Raw genomic sequence first — 18,361 nt, forward strand, 5'->3', positions numbered from 1 at the left:
TGCGATATGATTAATTTGGAATTTTTTATAATACCTATATAGGTCAATTTTTTTTTAATACCATATATAATATTATGCTTATACTAGTCTGCAATACTCTGCATACCGTCTCCGCTCAGAATCGTTTTTCTTATACAATGATATTATATCATTGAATTCAAATTTAATACCATCCATTAGACAGTGACCCACTTGTAACCTACTGTACAGCAGAGCGACATCCACTTACCCACCTTTTTTATCTTCAAAATATTAATATTTTAGATGTCTGTATCTAATCAAGATCGCATTTGTTGGATATCGAAAGGATTTAAGTTTTTTAAAACGTCCTTTTAACAATTTCGATGTTATTTCTAATTGAATAAAAATAAAAGGTACCATAATATTGCGTTTTTTTTTTTAAATATTGATTGTTTTTGTTTTATATATTATTTACAATTAGATGGTTAGCTGCTTAATTTCAAAACCACTCATAATAAAATAAAATTGTATTTCATGTCTGATTAGTTATAACTATAATGACACTTTCAAATTTAACCTACGGCTACAAGCCTACAACACGCCGTTACAAACAGACTTTGGGATTGGACATACCACTGACTGCGGTTAGCCAAATGACAAATACCGAGATATGCAGCAGCAAACAGGTGGCCGGTGGGCATAAAGTAGGTATGTATATTAAATTTATTATAATAATGCGATGTAATAAGCAATGGCTAAAATTGCACACGGTAAAACATGTATTCTGAGAAGTGATGTTTTCATCATACTGCAAAAAATAAATTAGTAAAACAGATTAAATCGCATCAGAGGTGTTCCCCAACCGTCACTTGTTAATAATAGAACAGGTACATAGGAAGAAAAAAAGAACGTAATAATAATCAGACATAAAATTAATTATTATTATATAGATAAAGAACTCGTGAGCTGTGATGAAAATGTTATAAAATATCCATGTTCATAAATATTATAAAATCATAATCCTTTGTTGTGTTTAAAATTAAATTATTTAGTATCTAATGTCTATATATTATGTAATGTGTATAATCTAAATAGACAAAAAAAATTGAAAAATATTGGAGTAAAACAACAAATTAACTAATTTAAACATAAATTGATAAATCTGTTTTAAAATCCAAAATTTATTTTTAAAACCTACAATAGATATAGGTACGTATAAAATATGTTTCAGATGAAATATTTTCTGTTGTTTTACTTTCGGAGTACCTATACATATTATATTATTCGAACTAAAGACGGTTCTGATATACTATTTTTCGGATTAAATACGGTTAGGGCAAAATATTTTTCTTTTTACTGATGAAATATTGTCAGTTATTTTATACATCACCATTAATTTTTAGTTTTTGCTACCTTTTTTTCTCACAAAATAATAACCGATAAACCAATAATATAATATGTTTGCACTTTGTAAATATAAATTTGTAGCAAATATTGTTTGTAAACGATGCAAAATAATTGGAAGTTTGGTACATTCTTTTTATTATAACAATAATATTATTTTCATCAACTATTTAATGTGGCCCTACCTATAACACTCTAACAAGTCTAACACTTATACAGTTTTTAAAAAAATAGTATACATCGTTGCATTTTAGTATTTACTACGTTTGACACATATTTATCTTTGGAACCTTTTACAATACAAAATTAACTGTTTCAATATCTTTATATTGTATGAAAAAATATGAAAATGTATATAAAAAAAAACAAAAATTACATTCCTTTCATAATTAAAAATAACGTAATTTTAATGTGACTAATTTTATGAATATCGTACCCACACCTACCGGACCTACATATGAATACGTCACTATATGATACTATACATATACCATTTATGGTTGAAATGTACTAAAAAAAAACTATATATCTTACAAAGACTTATTTCAAAGTTATAAAATACATTCTATAATTAATATATGTATATTGAATAATTAATAGTATATTCTAATGTATAGTACATAATTTATTTCTAATAATGAATAAACAAAATTATGTAAGACAAATAGGTACTTAACTATTTACGACTGCAATTCTGGTGTTATTTAAGGTGCATTTATAACAGGCGTGGCTTCGAAGGAGAAAGGGGAAACCTAAGGCTGGCTCAATCGAAAATAGTGCAATGGGTGAAATAAAATTTTGCCACCCCTAAAATAATAAATTATTACTGTTTTTAAAATGCCACCCTTCTACTTAAGTGCCACCCTAGGCGTGGGCCTACGTCGCCTACCTCTTGAACCAGACCTGAGGGTTTATCTATGATAAAAAAGTATAATTTGATAAATATATTTGTCATATAGATGATATATTTTACCTTCATGAAGTAGATATTTTGATATTTTTGCCAAAATCAAAAATAGACGTTTAGAGTACCTATTTAATGTAAAATTTGTTTTTAACTATAGGGCCTTGACCCCCATTAAAAAAAATCCCTTAACCACTAGATCCCTGCAGAAGCCTCGCCTGATATATTACTATCACCTGTAGCCACTGTTGCAAACGTTATTTGAAATTTGTAATAAAAAGTGTTAAGCGATAAACGTTAAACGCTATTGGTTATATTGTTGTGTTGAAAATTAAATTACTGTGAGGAATTCAATCTCACTAAACGTCTATTACGATGATTGTCAAGTTTCTAGATCCACACGATAAACCACGGATCTCGGGAACATTATTGTTAAATATAGTTTCCCTCTATTATAGACTACAGTTAATGATTTGCATTCTGTTACTTTGTCATTTCAAGTTACTGACGTGATAGTGATGACAATTATTGCATTCTTGAGTATAAGTGTTTAACGCTGTATTTGCTATAGTCTGTACACTGCGGGGTAGTCTTGACCGAACTTAAAACTTTTCAGATAATACATTCTACTATCGTTCAATTTGCAACACATAACATCTATATACAGTATTTAAAAGCGACGGTTATATTATATGCTTCATACACTGTTTCCCCTAAACAGAGTGTAGGTACATACATACATACATACATACATACATAATAATACATACCTACATATTATGTTATTTTTATATTCACTATACGTATATACTATGTGTGTATATGTATTGTACACTGTAAAAACTATAAACTATATTACTATACACATGATCACCCCAATTTTTTCCTTTTTAATGAACTTATTCAAATTCTGATTTTTGGAATTTTTAAAACTATATTTATTTTCAAATTTTTGAGATATTTTTATACTATTTATTTATTTATTTATTACAAAATATACGGGTTGCCCCTATGACATTAAAGTACAGTACAATGTATTAGAATAGTAGAAAATTGAGAAATATAAAATGTAGTGACAATTGGTGACACAAACTTCTGTTTATCCACTCCCCCTTTTTACTGTAAATTATTTAGTGGATCAACTTTATGATTTTTATAATGATGTACGTACTTAATGCAATATTCGAAAGAGTAGTTTCTCAGTTATTAAAATGTTTAAGTATACTAAAAATAATATACCTTTAAAATTATAAAATATAAATAATATTAATCTAGTATTAATTATACTTGGACCGTTTTCACAAATTATAAAATAATGTTGATAGATTGATATAAATTATTAAAATGGTTAAATGACCTAAATTACCTACCTATCTTCTTAACACTAACCAATTATCTTCAGTACTTACACAAAGTTAAATATCTTAAAAACAAAAAATGTCCATAATTTGAATACAGTTATTATTGAAGAAGAAATAATTGGAGTGAGCATGTATGGTGAATCTATTCCTGTTTATTTATCATAGGTCAATCCAAGGTAGTGCAAAGTCTCACTATGAAAACACAACAAACTTTTATTAAGTTTGTTATTTATTAAAGCCTAATAGCTACAGCACGTACAAAATACTCTACACCGCATAGACAGTTGAGACAATAGTCGCGGAAGATGTTAAATACTTTTTACGGTTTCAAAGTGATTTTTAATATATTTCAAGTTTAATATTTATAGCTTGTATCAATACTATCAAATTAAGCTATGTGTATTTAGATAAATATAAAAAAAATCGTAAAAATAGCATCGAGCCCTTCCTGAACAAGGGATCTGCAGCCTATAGTGTCTATGATATTTAATTTTTAAGCTAATTATTTTGTTTGATCAAATTAATATTTTAAATAGGCGTTCTTTTAGAAAACTCACACAATATAATATATTATATTATAATGTAATATTTATTTCATCACTCATAAATCATAATTAATTGAATTAAGTACTTAAGGGAAATTTTATGGCTTAGGCCATACATCGTGTATTAGTAAAATGATGGTCAATATCAAATAAAATGTATACATAATATAATATAGTATATTTAATAACATTGAGTATACATTTTATACTGAATGGCGATAGTAATATTTTGGAGAAAAGTGATTGAAATTTGACAAAAACAAAAAAACCGTTAATAACAAGTTAACTTAGTAGAAAGTAATTACTTTAAGTTAATTTTAGTCAAAGTTATTTTCGATTGCCTATGACGAGAACGTCTTTTAAAAAACATTGAGAAAAATAAATATGGCTGCCCGCGGATATAATATAATAATAATGCGACTTTGCTTTTTTTCATTGTTTGCAAGTGTTCTACTGCAGAATTTTATAACACATTGAACGTATTTTTTCTCACCTGTTTCCCGTCGTAGGTAGTTATTACACATATATATTGTATAGGTGCCGTATAACATATATGTAAATTTATATAGAAATGTAATACGATAAGGTGATCCGTTTAACGAGTTTCACTAATTTTTTTTGACGAATTTAATGGCTTAAAAAAAAAATAATACACATTTTTACTAAAAATCAATTGTAATTATTTATGCATACGAATCGGAGAGTCATATTATAAACATAGAGAGAGAAACGGAACTAACACGAAACGGACAGCACCGTCGATGCGTTGTACGTCGGACCGGTACAGTGTAAAGTTTTACAATAATTAAACTTGTTACGGGGGACGAGCCGGATAATTGCGAGTTTGTATTGTGATTGCGATGTGGAACTCTGTCAGACCGTACTCGTACAGTCGTACAGCATCAACACCCTATTATCAGCCCCTCTAACTGGCTCTAAGTGCCACACAGATGTGTTTATAGGCAAATATACCTATTATAATATTTAACGAGCAGGAACTTTAGTGCCTCGTTCTTACTATATGTATTTATCGTCCAGCGAGGCTATAATATATACGTACCTATATATTTTATATGCCCATATTTATTATATACAATTATACAAATATAGGTAGGTACAACATTGTTTAAAAGCCAAATAGTTTGATGGCCGATATACCATAGGTGCAAATAGCGTTTGAGATTTTGGGGGGCTAATAAGTAATAGGGCTAATAGAGCCTTTGATAATATTGAATAAGCTTAAAACAAAATGTAGGAAATGTTTGGGAGGGCTATGGACATTTTTTTTTTGGGGAGGGGCTTAGCCCCTAAAGCCCCCCTATTTGCGCCTATGATGGGTGCACTTGCAAAGAGCCTGCACTTGTGAGGAGGGGAGGTTGTAGAATTAGATAATAGAGAGCTATAGTTCTACAAATGATGATATACAAGTATAAAAATATTACCTATATAATATTATTATACTATTTCTGATCGTTGCGACAAAATAAACCCTCACCTACAGGACCTCTGCAAATTGCAATATACCATAGTAATTACGAATTTACGATGACACGTTTAAGTGGCGCGTATAGTTGTATGACAATAAGAGGGCGTATAGGCGTAGAATGGGGGGGGGGTCTAGGGGGTTATAGCACTCCTGGTTAAATTCATCACGCTACGCCTATGAGAGGGTGTCAAGAGCGAAATCCGTTCGGTCATATACCCGATAACATAATATAAAAATTTGTTCGGTACGCATATATGCTGCAGATTATTGAACATTGAACCGATGCTGCAGGATCGTCAGAATTTGCGGTTCTTCGATCATATCACAATACAATAATAATAACAATGATAATAACTAATATCAACGGCTTACGGGACCATATAAGTATATTATGAGAATAAAAAATACGCAAAATAACACGACGTCGACGACGCGCGATATACGCGTAATAATATACATATTATAGCTTCGGGGCCCGCCGGCAGACCGTTTCGCCGCCACTGACTATGGTGCACAGTCACGGCGGGATAAAAGCATAACGGGACATCGAACCCACACCCACGGCGGCCACTGCCATTGCCATCGAAGAAACCCACAACACACAATATATTGTATATCATAATATATACATAATATATTATACAGTGTGTTTCCATTTAAAGATAACACGAACAATTTCTGCCCAGCTGTGTGAAATTGAATTTAAATGAAGTTTTTGATAAAAAATGGCCATACCTATACTGAAATACATTTTTTCAAATGTTTAGCCCTTTCATTGCAGGGTGAACGCGTAACAGAAATTTAATTTTTTTTAATGGAGCTACATATGTAATTGGGCTCGTCCCATATTTGATATAAGCATAAATATATCATATATGTATTGAAAATACCTGCTTTGGATAGACAAAATGTTTTCAAGTAGGTAATTCACACAGTGTCACCACTCACCATGCCTCTGAAATCAAAATTAACTCAATTAAAACGAGTTAAATTAACATTTAAACTACACGAATTTTTAAGAACATTTGAAAACCCGTAGAATATAATCGTTAAAAATGTCAATAATTTTGTCATTTAAATTGAAAATTGAAAAAACGTGTCACCGGTAAGTATAGCTTCTTTTTATCAATAAATTCATGTTAAACGTACGATTATTGTAAAAAAAAAAAAATTATTTACAGATTGAGGATTTTATAAAAAAATTAAATAAAATTAAAAATTTTTAAAAAACCGTTTGATATAATGAGTGTTTTACGTTAAATGGATCGCCCTACACTCTACGTGAGCACACTCGCACAGCTCTCGTCGTTTTTCCTGCGTGATTACGAGTCTTATATGTCGTATAATTGAGGTGAAATAGTAGCAATATAGTACGCGATTAAAACATGTTATATTATGTTACGGTGTGGTGCACTTGCGATACGAATCATCGTCACCGCCCATACGCACGAGTATATATAAAAATATTATATATATTATTGTCGGACAGATATATAATATATGTATATATTATTTTAGTCCTCATCGATATAATGCAAACACTGTAGTAGTGTATAGTTTCATATGTATAGGTATAGTGCAACATGTATCCTAAACAACTCATTATTTTCCAACAAGAAAATTATAATCAGCTGTGGGGTACACATTTTGTTCACCAAAAACCTACATTTACAAGATCAGCTGTTAAAAAAAATATACCTTTAAACAATATTTTCAAACGTTCCTATATTATATGGACTTTTTAAATTCAAATATATCATGTCTACGATGGTGACATTACAACTATACGAGACACTATTATGTTCGAGTTACAACTATACAATTATTGGCCAATCGCCAATGGGAAATGGGAACGAAGTATGAATGACTCTTTATACCTATATAAAGAATTGTCTCATATATATTTAACAAATTTATAAGTAGGGCAAATGCAAATTAATATATATTAGTTATAAACACTTGATACATAATATATATATATATAATATATATAGTCACTACTCACAACTATATCCTACCTAGTTAGTACTCTCTTCTATTTAACATCATAAATTATTCTCATTTTTTACTATTGTTTACGTGTATATATAATATACCTATTTTCATTCTAATATCCAATAATTATAACGTGGTGAACATGCGATATTTTAGAAACAGGCCAATCCATGAGGTATTTAATAATTTTGAAAAACTTGGTTGATTCTCACACAGATTACTTTCAGACAAATAAAACATTCAAGACCGAACAAATTATTAAAATTGATCATATATTGATCATGACATGTAAAAGTTATTTTTATTATGTATTGTGAAGTTCGATTATTTTATGATGATTATTTCGTGCTGATTATTGTGCTATTATATATAACCTCTGAATAAATTATACCATTGCATAATTATGTACCTATATTAATTACGTATTAAAATTTATAATTTATAATAATCAGTTAATCGTTAGAATAAGTTAGATAGGTACTTGGATAGGTACCTACTACCTACACTACGTAGCGCGTAATTCAATTGTCAAACGCGATATCAAATTCACACGATTATTCGTTAAATAAAAAACACCCAACAATAATAAACAGGAGAACGATTTACTCACGTTACACAAAATACTGATATAGGTACTTTATAAAAAGTATTAACGTATCGAATAATACCTGTACAATCGTTATTTTAAACGGACACGTTTTCTATTTTTTCCAGCACCCGATCGTTTTGCGATTTAGGAATATATAGACATATTATAGTGTCACGTTTTCTATATTATGATATATAACGAGTATAACGTATTATTATCATATACCAATAGTTATCTTAAAAGCGCGCGCAGGAAATAATTAATAATATACACGACGGTCGTAAGTTTATATACATATTATATTATTATAATAATATAATAGACGTATAACGTAGGTACCTATACTGCGTATATAACGTACCACCGTGATTTTTTTTTGAAAATAAATTCGAGTATAAAAAAACATATCGAAAACGATCTTTGCCGACTGTATATAATATATAGAGAGGAAATAACACATCGCAACACCATAATATTATATACATATACATGGTATCTAGGTGGTTTTTACGAGACCCGAAAATTAGTAACGCCGACGTACCCGGCGTCGGTCGAGTATAATATTATATACATACATATAGACGAAAATTAGACCAAATCATCGGAAAGCGAAAAACCAAAACGCGTTTCCCACGCAAATACACGTAGGAAAATGATATATTATATAATATTATAAACTTAATTTATATTCGAGTCATGTCGTAGGCCGCCGCCGGCTCGTCCTTAAGGCTTAGGGTTTTAATCGTACTCACTCCGGAGTCCGAACGTATGTAAACTTCACCATAACTCATAAGTTATGAGTTTACTCTTAAGTACTTATTTTTTAGTGTTAACACCACCAGAAAAAGAATTCTGGTAAAATTGGGTTCGTGTACAAACTCCACCAGGAAAAAAATTAGGGAACAATATAGGAACTTACCTAAAATTATTATAAAATATTTTATTATAAGAAAAAAAAAAATAATTTCTAAACATAATTTAACATAAATTAAAAATTACATAATGAATTACGCGTATTACTTAGTATGCCAAAACAATTATAAAAATTTAAATTAAGAAATCAGTTAAGATTTAAAAATTATGTTCGCCAAGGTACCTATATAAATTCCTACCTACTATACTTGTATCTAATATTGGTTATACTGTTTTTCAGATAAATTATTTTTAAATAGCTATATAAATGAAACGTTTCTTCGCATTCAACTGATACCAATTTTAGCAATGTTGACGTACTTACGTCATCATAACGGTTGTCAACATTAATGTGGGAATATGTATTACACTGGTGGATTTTCCATGTGTTAATCCGATTGCAGGTAGGTATCTGATAAGAAATTGAAACTGGTGGACTTTATGTACATTAGACCTTTTCATTATCTTTTTATCTAATCAAATTGTATAGAGTTTATATTCCCTTCACTCCTCGTTGATCTAATATACTTACAAATAAGGGACATTAACTTTTCTGCTTAACGATTTCGGTCGACTTTCATTCACAACTTAATCAGAGTTAATTATTAACATTTTGGGCAATATGATTGTGTGAAAGTTATCATCATTTTAAAAATTCATTTTTATTTAAAGATTACCTCTTAACTAACGTGTATTCAACACAATATATAAAACATAACAGTTTTATTTAAGAACTAACAAATTATAGTAATTTGAGCATTGTGTACAGTTAATTTGATCGTAATTCCTAACGTATGAAAAGTACCTACGTTTTACGAAAAATGTAATAATACTTACATAGCTACTCATTATTATTTAAAAAAACGCAAATAGTGCTAAAACACCTATAGTGGTTCGAATATGAATAAAAATAAATAATAATAATCTAAAAGTGTAGTATTTTGTATAATAATTGTGTTGCAAATGAAAATGAAATTAAAAATAACGTTAACAATAATATTTGGTATAATAGGTTTGATTAAACTTCGTTTTAGCTAGATGGCTGGTTTAGTTTATCGCACATTTAAATAATTTGCCACATTTATTTAGCCATTGTGTAGAATGCCCGAACAATGTAGACTTTTCCTACTTTAACCATAACATATACATACCTATCATAAGCTATAGATATATCAGACGTTCGGGTAGACACCAGGTAGAAGTGTTTCAACTTTAAATGGCTTTATAGATAATATTATGTACATTATAAAGTAGAGCTCTAACCTGGCACGTTGACTCGTAGCGATGAGAACACTCCACCACATCCCTCTACCATTTTGGACAAACTAAATCATACGCAAGTATACAATGCATATGTATATATATATTTAAAACATACAGTTTTCACCCCTAAAAATAGCCACTCCTCACTACAACCAGTGATAATTCTTATACTGAATAGTTCACTCACGCCGATCAGTTGATCTATATAGTGGTGACTGGAGGCCGGCGAGGATGATGGAAACAAAAGAGATGGGGTTCTAGATTTTAATATATTAAGTAATAAATCAGCTGTGCGTGTGAATTGTCGTCTTATGTATAGTACCTATCATCGTGTTATAAGCATCAGTCGGAATATTATGATTATGCGGGGCATACACTTTTACTCGACCCCGCACGCAGCGTAGATTTACGCAATTTTATTTTTTTACACGGTACCTATAAATACCTATATTATCGTCATAGATAAGCGCACCGATGGGTGCGTTGTGCGTATACAGTGTACACGCATATAATATATAATATAGCTGACATGAGTGGCATCGGGTGGTATACCGCGAACATCACGACCGACTGTTAAATTAATAGGTAATACAACTATTACCTAATATAAACTTACCTATACAAGCGCAATCGTCTGATATTAATATTATATTACTTTGATCTCGCGCGTCCTCTTCTCATTTTAACGGTGCAATTATATATACTTCGTTTCTCAATTCTAATATGGTAATTTGTGTCGAGCGTTATGTAGATAAATACCTATAATTAATCATAATTTATCTTATCTAAATCAAAAAAAAAAATTGGTTACCTGATGAATATTATTCTACAAATAAATAATTCATAATTGTATTATCTTAACTAATTTATCTAAAATATAAATAAATAAATGCTAAGTGTATATTTTTTTGCAAAAAAAAAGAATGTGAAAGTTGAGAACCATATCATAATAGTCTCACTAGGTACCTATTCTTTGAGCTACAGATGTACAGAACAAAGTACCTATTAGGTAATAATAATTTTTCACATGGATTATTAACGTAATTTATCCAACCTCTTTCGTTTTTGATTTTTATTATACGAGTATATAGAATAATTATTGAACGAATACATCAACATATTTCCTATTCCAATAAACCAGGGGGCTGAGTGGGCCGAAGGGACATGGTGGTGGGGGGGGGGGGGGGTGAACGCCCCCTGGGGCTGGTATGATTGCGGGCCTTCACAGGTATATTGGGCTCATGTGTACAACTGTGTAGTGATTAATTTATCAGCAAATTGTGCTATTTTCAAAACTGTAGCTTAGTTTGCTCAATGCGACGTAGAGTAACACCAATACACCATAGAACATCAATAATCTAAGCTGCTGCAGTGATGGTTGATAGATAGAGTAATATAAAATATTGTGTAGGACAACCCTACAATAGGCCATTCTATGTTTAAAACGTCTTTGTTTACGATAAGAATAACATAATTTATTGAATAAACTGTAGTCACGGCTGTGGCAAGCGACGGCGTTTACATGTGGAATTAAAAAGGCATGATATAGAACAGCGTTGCTCAACCTTTTTAACGTAGCGACCACCAAAATAGGTGAAAAATAAAATCAGTCACCTCACGACCCTCCCTCCCCCATAAAATAAAAACTTTTGAATATAAACCAATCAATTCATAATTTTTACTTTATTATATTTAGTTTATAGTGTATTTTGTCCCCATTCATACAAAGCAACCCAAAGTCCAAAAACATGATTTTTGAGAATCAGCTTTACCAATTTTTTCAAACTTTAAATGTATGCTAAATGTAACCAAATTTTGCTTTAGCTTGTTTTAATTGATTTTTTTTTTTTTAAGCAAAGTAGTTAGATACTTATGCACGTTCGTAAATAATATGACACTGTGAAAGAAGTAGGTACTTATCATAGTAAAAATACAAATTATGAAGTTCGACTTATAGTAACTTTTTAATAGCTTACATTGATTTAGTGTGTCTTACATGTTCGTAATTGGTGACTCGGCACAGCCTAAATTTATCAAAATCAATTCCATACAATTAGTACTGTTATAATATTATTGTATTTTTAATGTAAATAAAATGTTGTTTTTCTACATCAGAGTTTAATTATTTCTGACAGATGCAACCCCTCATTTATGGGTTTGCGACCCCCAGGTTGAGAAACGCTGATGTAGAACATATTATTATTATTTATCGTCATTCGTGACTTTGTTGATAACAGATATTCGTGCCCGCATCATGGGATAAACATGCAGCAATTTCATTGAAGTTCCGTTTACCATTGAAAACCATTACAAGAGATTAGGGTTTGTTCGTCTCGGCAGCCGTCATAGTCACGTCCGTTTTATCGATTAAACACGAAGCAGTTCCGTATATTAGAAGAGATCATTCTTAAGTAGCATATTATCACACAATAGGTACATTTTTGACTTTAAAATAATAATATAACATTTTAAATAAGTATATTTAATATGGATAATTCAGAGTGTTAAACGATTTGGGTGAGCTAGTTTGACAAATCATCTGGTATACCTCTGAGGCCCTAAAGAGGGATTCACACGACACGACGAGGTGTGAATCCCCCTTAAGCCATTCGTCAGCCTAAACCACAAAGGTCGAAACTCCATTTTTTTTTTTTTTTTTTGGGGGGGGGGGGGGTGATTAAAATTTAAAAAAAAACTGTATCATATGTTAGAGTCGAAACTGAAATTTTATAATTTTATCCTCTATGAAATTAATGATATTAGAAATGGTCAAATCTCCGGATGTGATGATTTTAAGACATAAAAAAAGTCGTATCTCGAAATTATCATTGTAATTTTGCGAATTAGGGAATTAGGCCGACGAAATTTTTGAAAATTTTTTTCCTCCTGTGAAATTTGCCATTTTGGACTTACGATCTTTGCGATTTAGGCTGAATCGTTACTCATACGCGATTCATTGTTTCCGATTAGCATTCGATTGATATACCTATTATTATTATTAATATTATGATTTCGTACCCCATAATCCATATTATATAAACTACCGCCTTTGCAAATAGGTAGGTACCTACTATTAATATTACTACTACAACTAGGTGCTATTACTTTTACTACTAAAACTAGGTACTAATACTATTACTTCTACTACTACTACTGCTACTAAATATTAATACTACTGCTACTACTACTATTATTACTACTACTACTACTACTACTACTACTACTACTAATACTTAATACTACCATAGTACTATACTACTATTGTCTATTACTACTATATACGCTTCGTAATGTAAAAAGAGAAGTTGCATGTATGGCGTACGTGTTAAGGAGCGGGAGGGGACGTCTGACTGGGTCAACATCGTGTGCCCGTCCAGGGTGAAAGGTGAACAACCTCACACGCCATCGCGTCACGAGCCACTGTGCTACTCTCTCGGACGACTTATATTTTGTTTCGATTTTTTCCAATTTTTTTCGTCATGTTTCACTCGTTGTATCGTCGTATAGTCTCGCGAAGACCGCGATGTACCAACGATTTAATGTATATCCGTCGACGTGTATATTACAGTAGTGTTTCGGCGGCGGTCTTTCCGTTTTCCAGTGCGTTTTCGATTTTTTTTCATGCGAAAAAAATGATTTCCGAAAATCGATTCCGAGAACCGGCATTACTAGGCCGCGGCGCGCCGGCATCCAAACCCGTTCAACGTCGAATAGCGGAGAGGGGGGGAGCGGACGGTATACCGTTTTTGATTTCTAGGTCAGCATAACGACCAGCTGACGGTCCAATTTAATAATAGTATATTCTGTGCTTATGTATAGGCCATTGGTTGGTATATACGCTAGGCAGGTATGACACAAAGACTGCAGTGTGCATGTGTGTGTTTATACAACCGTCACTTTTACTGCCGATTACCGGCACTCGGCTTTACGTTTAGTCAGTCATATTTTTGGGGTGAACGCTGTGCGGTCTTTGACCTCTGTTGGGATTTGAAGATAACTGACAAACGGAAATTTCGAAAAACTATATCAGTTGTCATTTTTTACGATCTTCGAGAGTAAAATATATCAAACCGTCCTGACGTAATTTTTTGATTTTGACTTAATATTGCCTGGGTAAACTATATGTACCTACTTACTACCTACCATTCATGTAAATATCCTACATTACATTTTGATAGACCCAGAAAATGTCCTAAATTCATAAGGTGGCAATCTGAAAATATTATTTGATGATCCCTGCAAAATGTATCTAAGCAACATATGTACCTATACAACATTTTACAAAACGTATAGCCGATTCAGTTAATCGGACAATATTAAGATTCAGTTATTCGATAATTTCGATTGATCGACTATAATATTATATTATTAAAAAAGTTTTAAATAATTGATTGATTTTTAAATTATAAGGTTATTCACGCTTACACGCATTATTATTGCTGAAAAGTGACATATTGACGTAAATTATTTCAGTTTTTATTTTAATGAACGCATGGCTACCACCAGTACAGAGGTTATGTTTGAATATCTATTATATTTATTTACATACAAGCCGTCGATTCAAGACTTAAGTAAAGTTTCCACTCCGAGTCGGGCAAGAGTGCGAATGATTCTACGATTCAAAAAGATTATATTTAACTATAATATACTATTAAAAGCTTTGATTATAATATTATGTCGTGATTAAAAGGAAACAATACACGAGTAACCCAATTCAAGAAAGCTACAATAATTCACTTACGTTTTTATTTTTATATCAATAAATTAATGTTCAATGTACCATCATTTTCTAATAACTGTATATAATATTAGATATGATATATTATCGAATATCATCTACTTTTTTTTTCGATAAGTTTTGCTGTAGGTACTTTTTGTTTCAAATAGGTACCTACTCTAAAAGTTATGTATACTTATCGTCACTACCCTGCGTCCACGCAGCACACACTCAAACACACTATGACTACACGAATGAAGACATGAGAAATATTATTGATTTTATAAAGGGTGCCTTTTCTCTTATATTCCTGAGATCTACGCATAATAAATATATACACATAATATTATAAATAGGTACATATATTTATAATATCCATAACCAATTATTTTTAGTTGCGTGTAAAAATAATAAATATGTTAATAGTTCTTACAAAAGCGTATCAACTATCAACTATTATTATTATGTACTGTTATACCTGATACTATTATATACTTTTGACATACTTTTGTGAACAATAATACTGCCATTTATCCAAGATTTTTGTCTTTTTTATATGATTTAGAAACACAGGATTTAAATTATCTTTAATCAATTTTAAATGTTATTTATTCAATTCCCGATGAGCAATGTAAAAACACATATACATAACAAGTTTTTACGCAATATCATGAAATATTTAAATTATTCAACTAATCGTTGTAATATTATATAAAGTTTGATGGTGTAAAAATGGTAAACAAATTCAGTAAAAAATAAAAGTTATTAAATAAGGTGGATATTTCTTTAAAAATCACTATAAATGCATTTTTATACCAAGTTAAAAGCTTATTCGAAACTTGTATAACGCTATAACTATGTAGTTACAAAACGTCAAAACACGATACTGAATTACAGTTTATGTGTTAATTACAAATAAGTAATGACACAGTGTACCTACAATTCAATAAAACATGATAATAATACTTATTAATTATTATCCCCAGTCATTTCCATCGTCGAATTAAATTAAGTAGATTTCAAATCTAGAATAATTAGGTCTGTGATTGGTTATAGGTTATATTTCTTTGTTGGTACGTAACCGGTTATAGGACCACGAGAGTATAAGAAATCGTTCAAATAGATATAATACATGGGTATAATAATATAATGTATATATATATACACATATATAAATAAAACTCACTCAAATAGCTGTTGCGAATGAAAATGGAAAATACTAAATCACGAACTAATTTGGTTTTTTTCCAAACTCTTGAATGTAATTATTTTTTATTTTATACTCGGCCATCAAATCTAACGCACCCTCGTGGAGTCGTGGGCATTTATTTGCGCTCTACGTGTACTAGGTATCCACAAAAGTCTCTGTAGATTAAAAATAAATAAATGAAAAAAAACCAATTACCAAGAATTGCGAGTACATAAAGGCAGATATAAAACTTGTGTTAATATATTATGTAAATATTATTATATTTCTGTTTTACTAGGCCGTTTCGAATACTGTAATTGGACGCGAAAATAAATTAAATCTTGTAAAAACTCACAGTCGCCGAAAATCGGGAATTCAGCAATAATAACAAAAAAAAAAAAAGAAGGCACATTATAATATATAAATGCGTACCAAAACGGCAGAACGTAATTACAACTCGAAGATAATAATGAGCAATTCAATGAATTTATGGGACTTGTTCTGAATTTTATGATATTAGATTAGTATAATATATAATATTATATTAACGCATTTAATACAAAATGGAACAAGATTGGACGACAACGAGGTTACGCGATGATTTTTGCAGCTACATAGTGTGACTACATAATAATACGCTATGTGTAGGTATGTGAGTTTAGGACAGAGATTTTTTTATAACCACATTATTTGTGTCTTGTGTGTAGGTACATAATATATTATAATATGTATACGGAACCTAATCATCACGCGACATGTTAATAACTCCTAGACGGCAACGGATGATGAGAGTTTGAGCAATTTACTAATAACCACGGCCACTGCGGTCGTAAAGATACATTTCAGAAATATAAATCTGACAACGTTCATACATACGATGATCTTTGAAATATAATACAGTTGTAAAGTTGATTAGTTGTGAAAATACTAAGATATTTTATTAAGATAAAAACTAAAACAAAATCCTTAACATAGGTGTAACATTTTATACTAATAACTAATAAGTAAGTATATATAATAACAAATAGAGAACTCTAAAATCACGCGTTTGCGTCAAATCGTTATTTATTTATATGACCTGAAGGAAGACCCAACGCAGAAATGTGCCATAAACATTAAAACATATATATTGAGTGTGCCTACTGCCAACGTATACCCTGCAATTAGTTTGAAAGCCGAAGGGTCTAATCTTATTGATTTATATTTTATAAAATATTCATTCTTCATTTTAAAGTATTATATTATTGTATTATGGTTCCTAAAACATTTTCTTTTCAGGCACGAAGACAGATTTAATTTTACCCACCTGTCGTCCTCTAAAATTAAAGTTGGTTAAACTTTTTTTTTTATCCATTTAATTACTTCAGTACCTATTTAAATTGTTTGAAATTAAAATGGAGTTATGAACTAATAAACATTGTAAACGCGTTGAATAAATTCAATGATATATATGCTTTTAGCTGCAATTTAGCATAATTAATAATTACACAATATAATTTAAATTGTTTTTAGCTTTATCATAACTCATAAGATATAAGTAAATAACATAATCAAATTATTTTTTTCACTTCACCTATATAACCAATAAATAAATATTATGCTAATCTAATTTATAATATTGCAATGTTTATAAAATATAATATAACAATTAGCATTGATTATGAATACTAGTATAAAAAATAATAAGTTTAATACTAGTATTTATAATCAATGCAATTAGCAATAACATAATAATATACACTACAATCATGAATCAAAAAAATTAAAAATTAAGAGTTCTGGGCCTTCTTGACCTTTTTTTTTAAATTTTTGAACAATAAATAATAATTAATTTTAGATTCTGAGTGGAACGATGAATGTATTGATTTTACAATGATGTGTGTTTTTTTATTTTTTTATTTTTTTATTTTTTTAGATTCTGAGTGGAACGATGAATGTATTGATTTTACAATGATGTGTGTTTTTTATTTTTTTTTTTATTTTTTTTTTTTTATTTTTTTTTATTTATTTTTTTTTTTTGGGTCTGTGTACACGA

At 30.2% G+C, this 18,361-nt stretch overlaps 1 protein-coding gene across 1 annotated transcript in view; it reads left to right on the plus strand.

The window, feature by feature from the left end:
* Positions 1-18,361, plus strand: part of LOC100161313 (uncharacterized protein C34C12.4) — a 110,758-nt gene that overhangs the window by 381 nt on the left and 92,016 nt on the right. The gene's annotated exons all lie outside the window — the stretch shown is intronic.

Source organism: Acyrthosiphon pisum, chromosome A1 (genome assembly GCF_005508785.2).
Source record: "Acyrthosiphon pisum isolate AL4f chromosome A1, pea_aphid_22Mar2018_4r6ur, whole genome shotgun sequence".
In the NCBI taxonomy this organism is placed as follows: domain Eukaryota; kingdom Metazoa; phylum Arthropoda; class Insecta; order Hemiptera; family Aphididae; genus Acyrthosiphon; species Acyrthosiphon pisum.